Raw genomic sequence first — 12,596 nt, forward strand, 5'->3', positions numbered from 1 at the left:
TGCATTCAAATAGGCGCATCTTTTTATATTACTATCACATACATGCCTCACCTCCTACAGGAAAAAAGATGCTTTGTTTAAAAACCAGCACCTTTTGTGAGACGTAAGAGCAACACTCGCTGTAATATCCGAAAGTTCTTACCGATTGCTTTGAAATTTTGACACAACATTGCATTCTAATAGGTGCGTAATATTATATGCCTACTATATAGATGCCACACCTGTGACAGGTAAAAACATGCGTTTTTGAAAAACAGCGTCATCTGTTGCACATAATAGCAACATGCACACTATACTAAATATGTAACGAATTCTATTTTAATGTTTCTGATTGTAATGATAAATATTATTTTCATAGATTTCGATCTATTTAAATTTTTATTGAATTATTTTGTGTGACATTGTGTTGGAATCAAGCAGTGAATTGTTTATCATATCGGTCATTTTGTAAGTACAAGTATAGATGCCAGACCTGTGACAGGTCAATCTATGCTTCTCTTGGAAAACAGCGCCATCTGTTGCATGTAAGAGTAACATACATGTTATACTAAATATGTTACAATTCCATTTCAATGTTTCTAATTGCACTGATTGCACAAAAATTGAATTTTCATGGATTCTGATTTATTTTCATTTTGATTTAATTATTTTGTGTGAATTGCATTGGAATTAAGCTGTGTTGTTTACCATACTGTTCATTTCGTGAGTATAGTTTATTTTTTTTTTATATTTTCATTTCATTTTTAACTGTTTTTCTTATATTTCAGTGATGGGAACATCTGATCCCTTGATGTCCAAATTTTCTGACGGGAACATCAGACCATTTGGGAAGGCATCGGACGAGGGAGTAAGGAATGGTGGGGATGACGAGGGAACGGAAGTGAGAGATTGTGGGGAGGACATGGGGACAAGGGAGGGGGTAATGGTGAGGAAGGACAAGGGTATGGGGGACTTTGGGATGGTGTGGACGAGGGGATGGGGGAATGGAAAATGGGTGGGGAGTACAAAGGGACAGGGGAGTGGGGCATGGTGGGGAGGAAGAGGGGGATGGTGGAGTGGGGAATGGTGGTGAGGACGAGGGGACGGTAGAGTCAGGAATGGTTGGGAGGCCGAGGAGATGGGTGAGGGAGGGAGGGAATGGTGGGGAGGACCTAGGGACGGTTATCTTGATTATCTTCAGATGATTTCGGGGCTTAGTGTCCCCGGGGCCCGGTCCTCGACCAGCTCTCCACTTCCCAGGAAGCAGCCCGTATCAGCTGTCTAACTCCCAGGTACCTATTTATTGCTAGGTAACAGGGGCATCAGGGTGAAAGAAATATTTTGCCCATTTGTCACTGCCTCCACCGGGGATCGAACCCGGAACCTCAGGACTATGAATCTGACAGCTGGGTGCATGACAGCTGTCCACCCAGCTGTCATGCACCCAGGGAAGGGACAGGGAATGTTGCTGTTGCTCAGCAATGCACATGCATTGCTGAGCCAATACATGTTGTTGTGCAACATGTCCAGAAGCAATTAACGACATATTAAATATGTTACGATTCCATTTCAATGTTTCCGATTGCAATGATAAATTGAATTTTCAGAGATTTCTATTCATTTTCATTTTGATTTAATTATTTTGTAACATTGCGCATTAATTGAACTATGTTGTTTACAATATCGTTCATTTCGAGAGTATAGTCTATTTTTTTAATTGTTTTTCATTTCGTTTTTAACTGTTATTCTTATTTTTTAGTGATGGGAACATCAAATCACTGGATGTTCTCAAATTTCTGATGGGAACATCAGTTTTATTTGGGAATGCATCAGACGAGAGAGTGGGGAATGGTGGGGAGGAAGAAGGGACGAGAGTGGTAAATGGTGGTGAGGTCAGGGCGGACAGGGGACGGGGTAATTGTCGGGAGGACGAGGGGATGGGGAATGGGAATGGTGGGGGACGAGAGGATGGGGGAATGGAGAATGGTAGGAAGGACAAGGGGACAGGGAAGTGGGAGATGGTTGGGAAAAAGAGAGGACAGGGTAGGTGGGTAATAATAGTTAGGACAAGGAAATGAGGGAGTGGGAGATGGTGGGGAGGACGAGGGGATGGTTGAGTGGGGAATGGTGGGGAGGGCAAGGAGATGGTGGGGAGGACAAGGGGACGAGGGAGGGAAGAACGGTGGGGAGGACGAGGGGATGGAGGAATTGGAAATGGTTGGGAGAACCAGGGAACAGGGGAGTGGGGAATCGTTGGGAGGACGAGGCGACGGGGAAACGGGGAATGGTGGGGAGGGCTAGGGGACAGGGGAAGGTTGCTTAGCCACAGCAACGCATGAGGGGATACAGCTAGTCTATATAAATAAAAATGTAAGTGTTCATTTGTTCAAAAGCCCTAATCTCCAAAAGTTCTTCACGATTGCTTTGAAATTTTCACACGATGTTCCATTCGCATCCGAGCGTGTTTTTATAAACATACTATATAGATGTTATGTCTGTGACGGGAAAACTTTTTTATTAAACTGTGTTTTTTTATGTGAGGGAAATCATCAAAACCTTTTCGCCGATTGGCGATATTTCGAATATGCTCGTGTTTTTGTATACCTATTATATAGATGCAACACCTGTGACAGGCAAAAACATGCTTTTTTGAAAAACCACGCCATCTGTTGCATGTAATAGCACCACCCGTTATACTAAATATGTTACAATTCCATTTCAATGTTTCAGATTGCATTGATAAACTGAAATTTCGTAGATTTTGATATATGTTCATTTTGAATATATTATTTTTTGTGACAGTGCATTGGAATTGAGCTGTGTTGTTTACCATTCTGTTCATTTTGTAAGTATAGTTTATTTGTTTATTTTTTCATTGTTTTTATTTCGTTTTCTTTAATTGTTCTATGTTTCTATGTATTTTTCAGTGATGGGAACATCATATCATTTGATGTTCCAACTTTTCTAATGGGAACTGATCATTTGGGAACGCATTGGACGAGGGAGTGAGGAATGGTGGGGAGGACGAGGAGACAAGCGTAGGGAATGGTGGGGAGGGCAAGCGACTGGGGAGTGGGAGAGGTGGGAAATTTTACCCACTCTATCTACATTATTATCTAAGAAATGTATTATTTCTAAATCATATCAAAATCAATGTCAAAATCATATTAGAATCATATCAGGTGCCTACGTGACTTTATGCATGATTTCTCAAGGATCTGAAAGCTTTGACAAGAATATCAAATTAAAAAAACTATTGGAACATCAATAGATTTCCGGTAAAGAATTAAATCAAATCCTTAATAAATATCAATAGTACTAGCAATTACTACGTATAATCTTTAAATCTTATCTCTAATATATCATTATCTCTAATTATATTATAATCACATCTTATCTCTAATTATATTATAATCACATCTTATCTCAATTATATGTCTAAACAGTAAAAATATTCAATCAATATTCAATGAAAGCTTCCCTCTCTAAGGAGAGGAAAGAGCCAAATTCGAGAGTGAAGTGAGCTATGAGCGGCCTTGGGAGAAAGTGTTGTTTTCATACAGAGTGAAACTGTGTAATGGTGCCTTACGAATACTATTTTGTAAATGACACTATAATAACATATCTTTATCACCAATGATTACTGTCTATAACTGGGGGAGTACCTGGAAAATATCTACAAAGAAAATTCCTAGTACATTATCTAATTAAGAGTGTAGAGTGGAGCTCATCCACCTGTGATGCCACCTCCACCTCCACCATCATCACCTGTCTTAGCCTACTGCAAACTCAATTAAGGACATAATCAATTAGCATCGCTACCAGAATCATATAGCAAAGTGGTGACTTAAAATATAAAGCCAAAACTCTACAAGAGAGTTATCCAGTCTGGCCACTTGTCAGAAGGCACCCGGCACTCAGACATAAATATATTGAGTTATTGTAGTGAGTTGTTGGCCAATTGCATGCTTGTATTACCTTAATATATCCAATAAGTTTGTTTGTCGTTACAGGGTGAGACAATGCCTCATATTTCAGTAAATTTTATTAATCTTGCAGTGACTGAATCTTTTCCAAGTCACCAGACACTCATGATGTAAACATCCTCATGATTGTTCTTAATTGTTTAAGAAAAGTCAAGTCACGACTAACTGAATCTCTTCAAATAAATTGAATATATATCTGTATATAATTGAACATATACATTAAGTTAACAATTGCTTACTTAGTTATCTTTAATTTATCATATAAGTTTATCATATAGAATATAATCTCTTGTACATAGTTAATAGTATTTAGACCACATTTAAGGTCATTTCATTGTATATTCATATATGTCATACTTCTATATTCATATATGTCATACTTCTACAATATAAATTGTTGTGTTTATTTGTATATGAATATTAGCTGTTATAGTTATGGTGCTATGCCAGACTGTTTACATGTTTAGATCTCTGATTTAAACGGAACCAGTGTTCAGTTATAGAACAGAATTTATTAACTCATATCCTTGTATTAACAATACAAGCTGATGTGAAAAAAAATTGTTTGCAGGTGGATTGTGGATCTTCAATCAATTTCTCCATTCATCCTTAGGGACCCCAGCTGCCCATTACAACACACATTCTGTCACTAGGAAAAGAGGAGCTAGGATTTACGGCCCTAGCTAGTGACTTTAGTTGATTTTTTTTTGCATACAGTAATTTTGAATTTAGTACAGTACAAGTCCCTAGTAGTTTTCCTCATTATATCTATCCCAACAGCTTTTTCCGCATTTATGGTTCTTTAAAGCTAGATAGTCTAGAAACTAGATCTTCCATATTATTCCAGTACATAAGAAACTTCTTCATTTTGCATTGGAATAATTAATACATATAATAGCCTATCCTAGCTGACAGCCAATATTTATAGTATCTATATATCTAAGTGGACAAATTGTTTACAGTGGCCAGACCATCATATCCATTATCTAGTAAGCATTCATAGCATACTAGTAATTGTTCTGTGTTAAAAAACCACAGTACTTAATTTTATCAAGTGTCACAGACACAACTGCATCATTATTGCATATATATCATTATATACCTCACTTGTGGTAACATATATATATATATATATATATATATATATATATATATATATATATATACACACATTTAATTGTATTTTCCAGCATTATCTTTAATCAACTGATTTTCAGAGCTGCTCATTACAAAATACTCTTTAAAAATGTGCTTTTAACACTGTAAGAGCATTTCATTACAACATATCCTTAAATAATCAACTGTAGCAAACCTTATTTCAGGTAAAACCAGTAGGCATTTCTACAGTATTTTATCAAACGAGGGTACTATATCTTGTAATAATTTTGCAAAAAATAGTGCCATTTACTATTTTTAAACACTTATTACAAGATTTACCGATTTGGTCCATTTGGATTGAAAAAACAAATTTTTACACTTTTGACAATTGAGCTCCTGCTACATCAAGATTCCAGGGAGGAAAGGAAGAACAATCTTTGGAATCATTACCTAAGTAGATAGGATAGCTCATTTATCAAAATACATTAACATTTATATATATTTTTATAAAAAGAAAAAATATCTTGGAAACTTCGAAACATGGAAAAATCTAGATGACTTCTAATTCTTCACCTGCTACAGAAACAGGAAAGAAAAGGACACTTAAGTGTCTACAAAATCACTTGACTCAACAGCTTGACAGACATCAAGAGTTAGCTAAACAAGTATCTCTTGATTTACTCATCTTGAATAACCTACAAAACTGCAGTTGAAAAATTTGATCAAATCAAGCACCTTTCTGAGACATATTGAGCAGAAAGAGATAATGATGATTTAACCCAAAGGGAACTTCAGGATATCAGAGCTGAAACAGCAATTTATGAAAATATAATCCAGGATCAACTAGATCATTTAATCAAACTTGCTTTACTAGCAGTAGCCTAACCAAATGTAAAGACAGTCACTCAGTTTGGTCCCGCAACTATCCCACATGTAGTAGCAGAGCTCCCAAAGGTACATCTACCATATTTTGAGGGCAAGGATAAAGACGATTGGGATGCATCCTGGAGAGCCTTTAATTCTATAATAAACTCCAAGGCTTCTCTCAAAAAGGCTACTAAATTTAAGTATTTACAAGGCCAGTTACAAGGAGAAGCCAGGTAGGTAATTGCAAATAAGTCATTAACAGATGACGATTACGACCATGCTATACAGTTGTTACAAGATAACTACAGTGATAAGGAGACTGCAATTGCCCCTCTCTCATAAAAATTATTGGATTTACCATCGCCAAATAAAAGTTATGAATCACTACACTATTTTCTATTGTGAATAGAATCAATCATCAAAGCCCACAGTACTAAAGTACCCACAGGAAATGCAGAGTGTCTTACAAAGTTAATCATACAAAGGAGGCTACCTTATGAGGTCACAGACAGCCTATGCACCCATTATAACACCAACATCTTATCGCTGAACCAAATCTTTGATGGACTTTGAGCTTACGTACAAAGATTATGGAGCCGAGGAAAACTTAGAACACGAGATAAAATCACTAAAAGTGAATCTTCGGACAAAAGCAAAAAGTCCCAACTATCAATCAAAAATCAAGGCAACAAAACTCCTCTTCTGCTAAGTGTAAACAGAGTAATGTTGGCTCATATGCCATATCACCCACAGTTAACAGAACTGTAGGAAATCAAGCTCCCAAGACAGATAAGACAAAATGAGCTACAGGTGCCCATAGATGTTTATTCTGTCAGGAAGAACATAACATTTATCAATGCACAGCCTATACAAATGTAGACTGTGCCAACAGAATCAATAATCAATCTATATCACAGACAAAGCCAAAGGAAGATAATCCTTCACCAGCTGTACAATTTTGTAAGGTACTGAGTAATGCCTATGCCCTAGTAACAAAACAATTACTAAAGATACATAACCTACTGCACAGCTGGAACTAAGCAATGAAGGAATTTGAATTCAAACAAGAGGCTTTTTTGATCAAGGCTCACAGAAATCCTTCATCAGTAAAATGATCGCAGAAGATTTACAACTTAAATCTTCAAATCAATTATCTACATCCATATATCAGTTTTTTACCAATTCAGGTCTTAAAACCTATCAGGTAGTACAGCTGATATGTACCTAGACAGCTGTCTGTCTAGGTACATCCCAAAAGACACTTGAAGCCATAGTAGTTGACAAAATTCCTAGTGAACTAGAAGTGACTGGTCTGGCAGCCACTACTAAATTCCTTAAAGAAAAAGTAATCCAATTAGCAGATCCTCTGATCGATTCTGACGGTATAGGGGATATCGGAATCCTGATTGGAGCTGGCTACTATCACCGATTCATTTTGGGATCAGACAAATCTATGGGTATGAATTTACTCAAATGAGCAGGAGACTTATTGATGACAGGACCGGTACTAGATCTTGAAACTTCAACTCCTGATAAATCACTCCATACAGAAACTGTAATTGTGGCTTGACTAGGCAAAGAACAGTTACCACTTATTATCCCCCGCATGATTGATGACAGATTAGAATCTGTACATAAAATGTGGGAACTTGATACAATAGGAATAATTCCTGAACAACCAAGTCCTGATGATGTCTGTACATACAATCAGTACTTAGAAACTGTACAGTACCATGAGGGACAGTACTGGGCAAGGTTACCATAGAAAATTAACCATAAAACTTTACCTACCAACTATCATATGGGTTATAGTCAATTTAAATCCAAATTAGCAAAGCTAACGAGAGAGTGAGTGTAAATGTGTGAGAATGTGGGAGAGTGAGTGAGAGTGTGTGAATGTGTGTGAGAGTGTGGGAGAGTGAGGAGAGTGTGGATGAGTGCGGGAGAGTGAGTGAGAGTGTGGGTGAGTGTGGGAGAGTGAGTGAGAATGTTTTGAGAGTGTGGGAGAGAGACTGAAAACTTGTGAGAGAGTGTGGGACAGTGAGCGAGAGTGTGGGTGAGTATGGGAGTGTGAGTGACAGTGTGGGAGAGTGAGTGAGAGTGTGTGAGAGTGTGGGGGACTGTGAGAGAGTGAGTGAGAGTTTGTGAGAGTAAGGCAGAGTGAGTGAGAGTGTGTGAGAGTTAGTGAGAGTGTGTGAGAGTGGAGGAGAGTGAGTGAGAATATGTGAGAGTGTAGGAGAGTGAATGAGAGTGTGTGAGAGTACGTGGGAGTGTGTGAGAGTGTGGGTAAGTGAGAGTGTGTGGGTGTGAAAGAGTGTGAGGAAGGTATGTGAGTGTGTGAGAGTGAGTGTGAGTGTGTGAGAATGTGGGGGAGTGAGTGAGAGTGTGTGAGTGTGGTTGAGTGTGTGGGAGAGCGAATGAGAGTGAGTGAGAGTGTGGGAGAGTGGGTGAGAATGTGGGAGAGTGTGGGTGAGTGAGAGTGTGGGGGGGTGTAAGAGTGTGGGGAGGGTGTGTGGGTGAGTGTGTCAGAGTGTAGGAGAGTGAGTGAGTGAGAGTGTGTGAGAGTGTGTGGGTGTGTAAAAGTGTGTAGGGAGGGTGCATGAGGGTGTGAGAGTGTGGGAGAGTGACTGAGCGTGTGTGAAAGTTTGTGAGAGTGAGTGAGAGAGCGTGAGAGTGTGAGAGAGTGAGGAGAGTGTGGGAGAGTGAGGAAAGTGTGGGAGAGTGAGTGAGAGTGAGTGAGAGCGTTTGAGAGTGTGGGAGAGTGTGTGAGAGTATGCAAGAGTGTGGGAGAGTGAGTGTGTGAGAGTGTGGGAGAGTGTGTGATAGTGTGGGAGACTGTGTGAGAGTGTGGGAGAGTAACTGAGAGTGTGGGAGAGTGATTGAGAGTGTGGGAGAGTGAGTGAGAGTGTGGGTGATTGTGGGAGTGTTAGTGAGAGTGTGGGAGAGTGAGTGAGAGTGTGGGCATGACGTACTCGTTGCCCTTGTCAGGGGGTAGAGTGGCAGTTCCATCGCCATCTAAGAGTCAGCACCCGAACTTCCCGGGAATAGTACGTAATACGGACAATGCCATCTGGTGGTGTTTATCTAGTACTTGCCAATGGCTAAAGATTCCTGCCTTGGTCAGCCAGAGGTCATTGTGAATGACCTCTGGGGAGGTGACACATCAAGACCAGCGCCACCTAGTGTGTGCTACAGAGCACAATGTCAACTCCCCAGTGGGTTAGTGGTACTTCCTAGTTCACCAGTATCGGCAAGGCCATTGATGACGTTTTTGTGTCCACAGAGGTGACGTCTGGGGGCAGCGCGACTGGAGAGAGCAGTTCATCTTGGGTAGTCCACAGTCTCCCCACAGGGTCCTGGGAACGACCAAGTAAGCCGCCGCCACTGAAGCAGTGTGGTAACTGCTAGTGCTTTAGTGTTGAAAAAGATCGGCGTACCTTTGGAACTGGCTTTAGGGAGAGACTGACGACAGGGAGGTGTCTGTTAAGTAGTGCTGCTAGCTGGTCGCTAGAGACTGCTGCCAGGGGAGCGCAACCCCTTGTATTGGTTTGTGACCCCGCTCAGCGTGTGGCTGAGGTACTCTGCCAGCGAGTAGCTGGAGAGTGGTCGTCTTGGAACAGCCATCTCATTACACTGTCAGTGGACTGGCCCACGTACAGTTGAACTCGCCGGTGTTCTTCCCAGTATGGTTGGATACGCTACTGGACAATGAAGAAATAATGGGGATTGATGAACTCTGCACGTGAGCACGTTTGATATCCTGAGCGAAAGGATTGTACAAAGGTGTAGAAATAGCCTATCTGTTCTTTATATATTATATATGGTGACGGTGAACATATATATACTTAACGGTGGTGGATATATATTTAATACATTGACGAAAGGAAATTGTATTAAACATTGACGAAAGTGTTTTGTTCATCCCCTCCTTTTTTATGCACTACATAGCCACTTTCTTAAAAGCGTAATATCGACTTGGGGTCGGATACTATCATTTTGTTCTACCATCAAAGAACCCGGTTTGCGACCCATAGTGGCTGTAACAGTGGAAGAGTGTGGGAGAGAGAGCGTGAGAGTGTGGATCAGTGTGGAAGAATGTGTGAGAATATGCAAAAGTGTGGGAGAGTGACTGAGAGTGTGGTAGAATGAGAGTGTGGCAGAGTGAGAGTCTGGGAGAGTGTCGTAGAGTGAGAGTGTGGAAGAGTTAATGAAAGTGTGTGAGTGAGAGTGTGTGATAGTGTGGATGAGTGAGAGTGTGGGGGGGTGGGGGAGGGTGGATGAGAGTATGGGGAGAGTGGGTGAGTGTGTGGGAGAGTGAGTGAGAGTGTGTAGGGTGTAAGAGTGTGGGGAAGGTGTGTCAGAGTGTTGGAGAGTGAGTGAGTGAGAGTGTGAAAGTGTGTGAGAATGTAAGAGAGTGAGTGAGAGTGTGGGAGAGTGAGTCAGAGAGTGTATGCGAGTGAGACTGTGTGAGAGTGGGGAGAGTGTTTGAGAATGTGGGAGAGTGGATGAGTGTGGGGGAGAGTGTGTGAGAGTGTAGGTAAGTAAGATTGTAGGGGATGTGTAAGAGTGGGGGAGGGTGAGTGTGGGAGAGTGAGTGAGTGAGAGTGTGTGGGTGTGTAAGGGTGTGGGAAGAGTGTGGGAGAGTGAGGTTTGAGTGAGTGGGAGAGTTAGTGAGAGTGTATGTGAGAGTGTGGGAGAGTGGCTGAGAGTGTGTGGGAGAGTGGGGGAAAGTGTGTGAGAGTGAGTTAGAGTGTGTGATAGTGTTGGTGAGTGAGTGTGTCGGTGGTTGTAAGAGTGTTTGGAGGGTGTGTGGGAGAGGGAGTGTGTGAGAGTGTGAGAGAGTGAGTGAGAGTGTGTGTGGGTGTGCAAGAGTGAGTGAGAGTGTGTTGGTGTGTAAGAGTGTCGGGAGGATGTGTGAAGGAGTGAGAGTGTGGGAAAGTGAGTGTGATAATGTGGGAGATTGAGTGAGAGTGTGGGAGAGTGAGAGTATGTGAAAGTGTGTGAGAGTAAGTGAGAAATTGTGAGAGTGTGGGAGACTGTGTGGGAGAGTAACTGAGAGTGAGTGAGAGTGTGGGTGACTGTGGGAGTGTGAGTGAAAGTGTGGGAGAATGAGTGAGAGTGTGTGAGAGAGTGAGTGTGAGTGGCAGAGTGAGTGTGGGGGAGTGAGTGAGAGTGTGGGAGTGATTGAGAGCGTATGAGAGTGAGTTAGAGTGTGTGATAGTGTTGGTGAGTGAGTGTGTCGGTGGTTGTAAGAGTGTGGGGAGGGTGTGTGGGAGAGGGAGTGTGTGAGAGTGTGGGAGAGTGAGTGAGAGTGTGCAAGAGTGAGTGAGAGTGTGTTGGTGTGTAAGAGTGTCGGGAGGATGTGTGAAGGAGTGAGAGTGTGGGAGAGTGAGTGTGAGTGTGTGAGAATGTGGGAGATTGAGTGTGAGTGTGTGAGTGTGGGAGAGTGAGAGTATGTGAAAGTGTGTGAGAGTAAGTGAGAAATTGTGAGAGTGTAGGAGACTGTGTGGGAGTGTGGGAGAGTAAGTGAGAGTGTGGGAGAGTAACTGAGAGTGAGTGAGAGTGTGGGTGACTGTGGGAGTGTGAGTGAAAGTGTGGGAGAATGAGTGAGAGTGTGTGAGAGTGAGTGTGGCAGAGTGAGTGTGGGAGAGCGAGTGAGAGTGTGGGAGAGTGAGTGAGAGCGTATGAGAGTGTGTGAGAGTATGTAAGAATGTGGGAGAGTGAACGTTTGTGAGAGTATGAAAGAGTGAGAGTGTGGCAGAGTGGGTGAAAGTGAGTGAGAGTCTGGAAGAGTGTGTGTGGCTGTGTGGGAGAGTGACTGAGAATGTATGAGAGCTGCCACTGCCAACACTGCCCGCCACCCAACCCGCTCTCGTACAAGACAGTACATATATGACTTATTGCTTATAGGCAATATTTGGTATATTCCAACTTATATTTTGTTTTCAAGGTACAAACTCTTCATACCAAATTGCCATTCACCAGTTTTAATATTAGGAATTTCTTTTTAAATTTTATTAAACAATGGAACTTTTATACAAAATTTTGACAATGTCCTGAGTTACTTTACAATGTATTTAAATACTCTACTTTTGTTATATTATTTTTATATAACTGTATTATCAACGTAGGCATAGGTTAAGTACTAATTATAATTAAGAAGCAATAAGATGCTTATCTTAACATACTAAGAAGGTTAGGTTAGGTCAGGTCGGTGTTTTCTATTCAGATTTTCAAGGTAAACTCAAGTATTCACAGTAAATTAGTAAGCCACATATGCACTTATTAATAAGACAATATTAATAAGTGTTTCCTGCTTTCCGCCACCACAGCCGCCACTGTCCGTAACAAACACCTGCGCCCACCACCAAAGCCCTCTCTCTCTCTCTCTCTCTCTCTCTCTCTCTCTCTCTCTCTCTCTCTTCTCTCTCTCTCTCTCTTTCTCTCTCTCTCTCTCTCTCTCTCTCTCTCTCTCTCTTCTCTCTCTCTCTCTCTCTCTCTCTCTCTCTCTTTCTCTCTCTCTCTCTCTCTCTCTCTCTCTCTTCTCTCTCTCTTCTCTCTCTCTCTCTCTCTCTCTCTCTCTCTCTCTCTCTCTCTCTCTCTCTCTCTCTCTCTCTCTCTCTCTCTTCTTCTTCTCTCACTCTCACTTCTATTTTTCTCTCTCTT

This window comes from Procambarus clarkii, chromosome 4 (genome assembly GCF_040958095.1).
Source record: "Procambarus clarkii isolate CNS0578487 chromosome 4, FALCON_Pclarkii_2.0, whole genome shotgun sequence".
In the NCBI taxonomy this organism is placed as follows: Eukaryota; Metazoa; Arthropoda; class Malacostraca; order Decapoda; family Cambaridae; genus Procambarus; species Procambarus clarkii.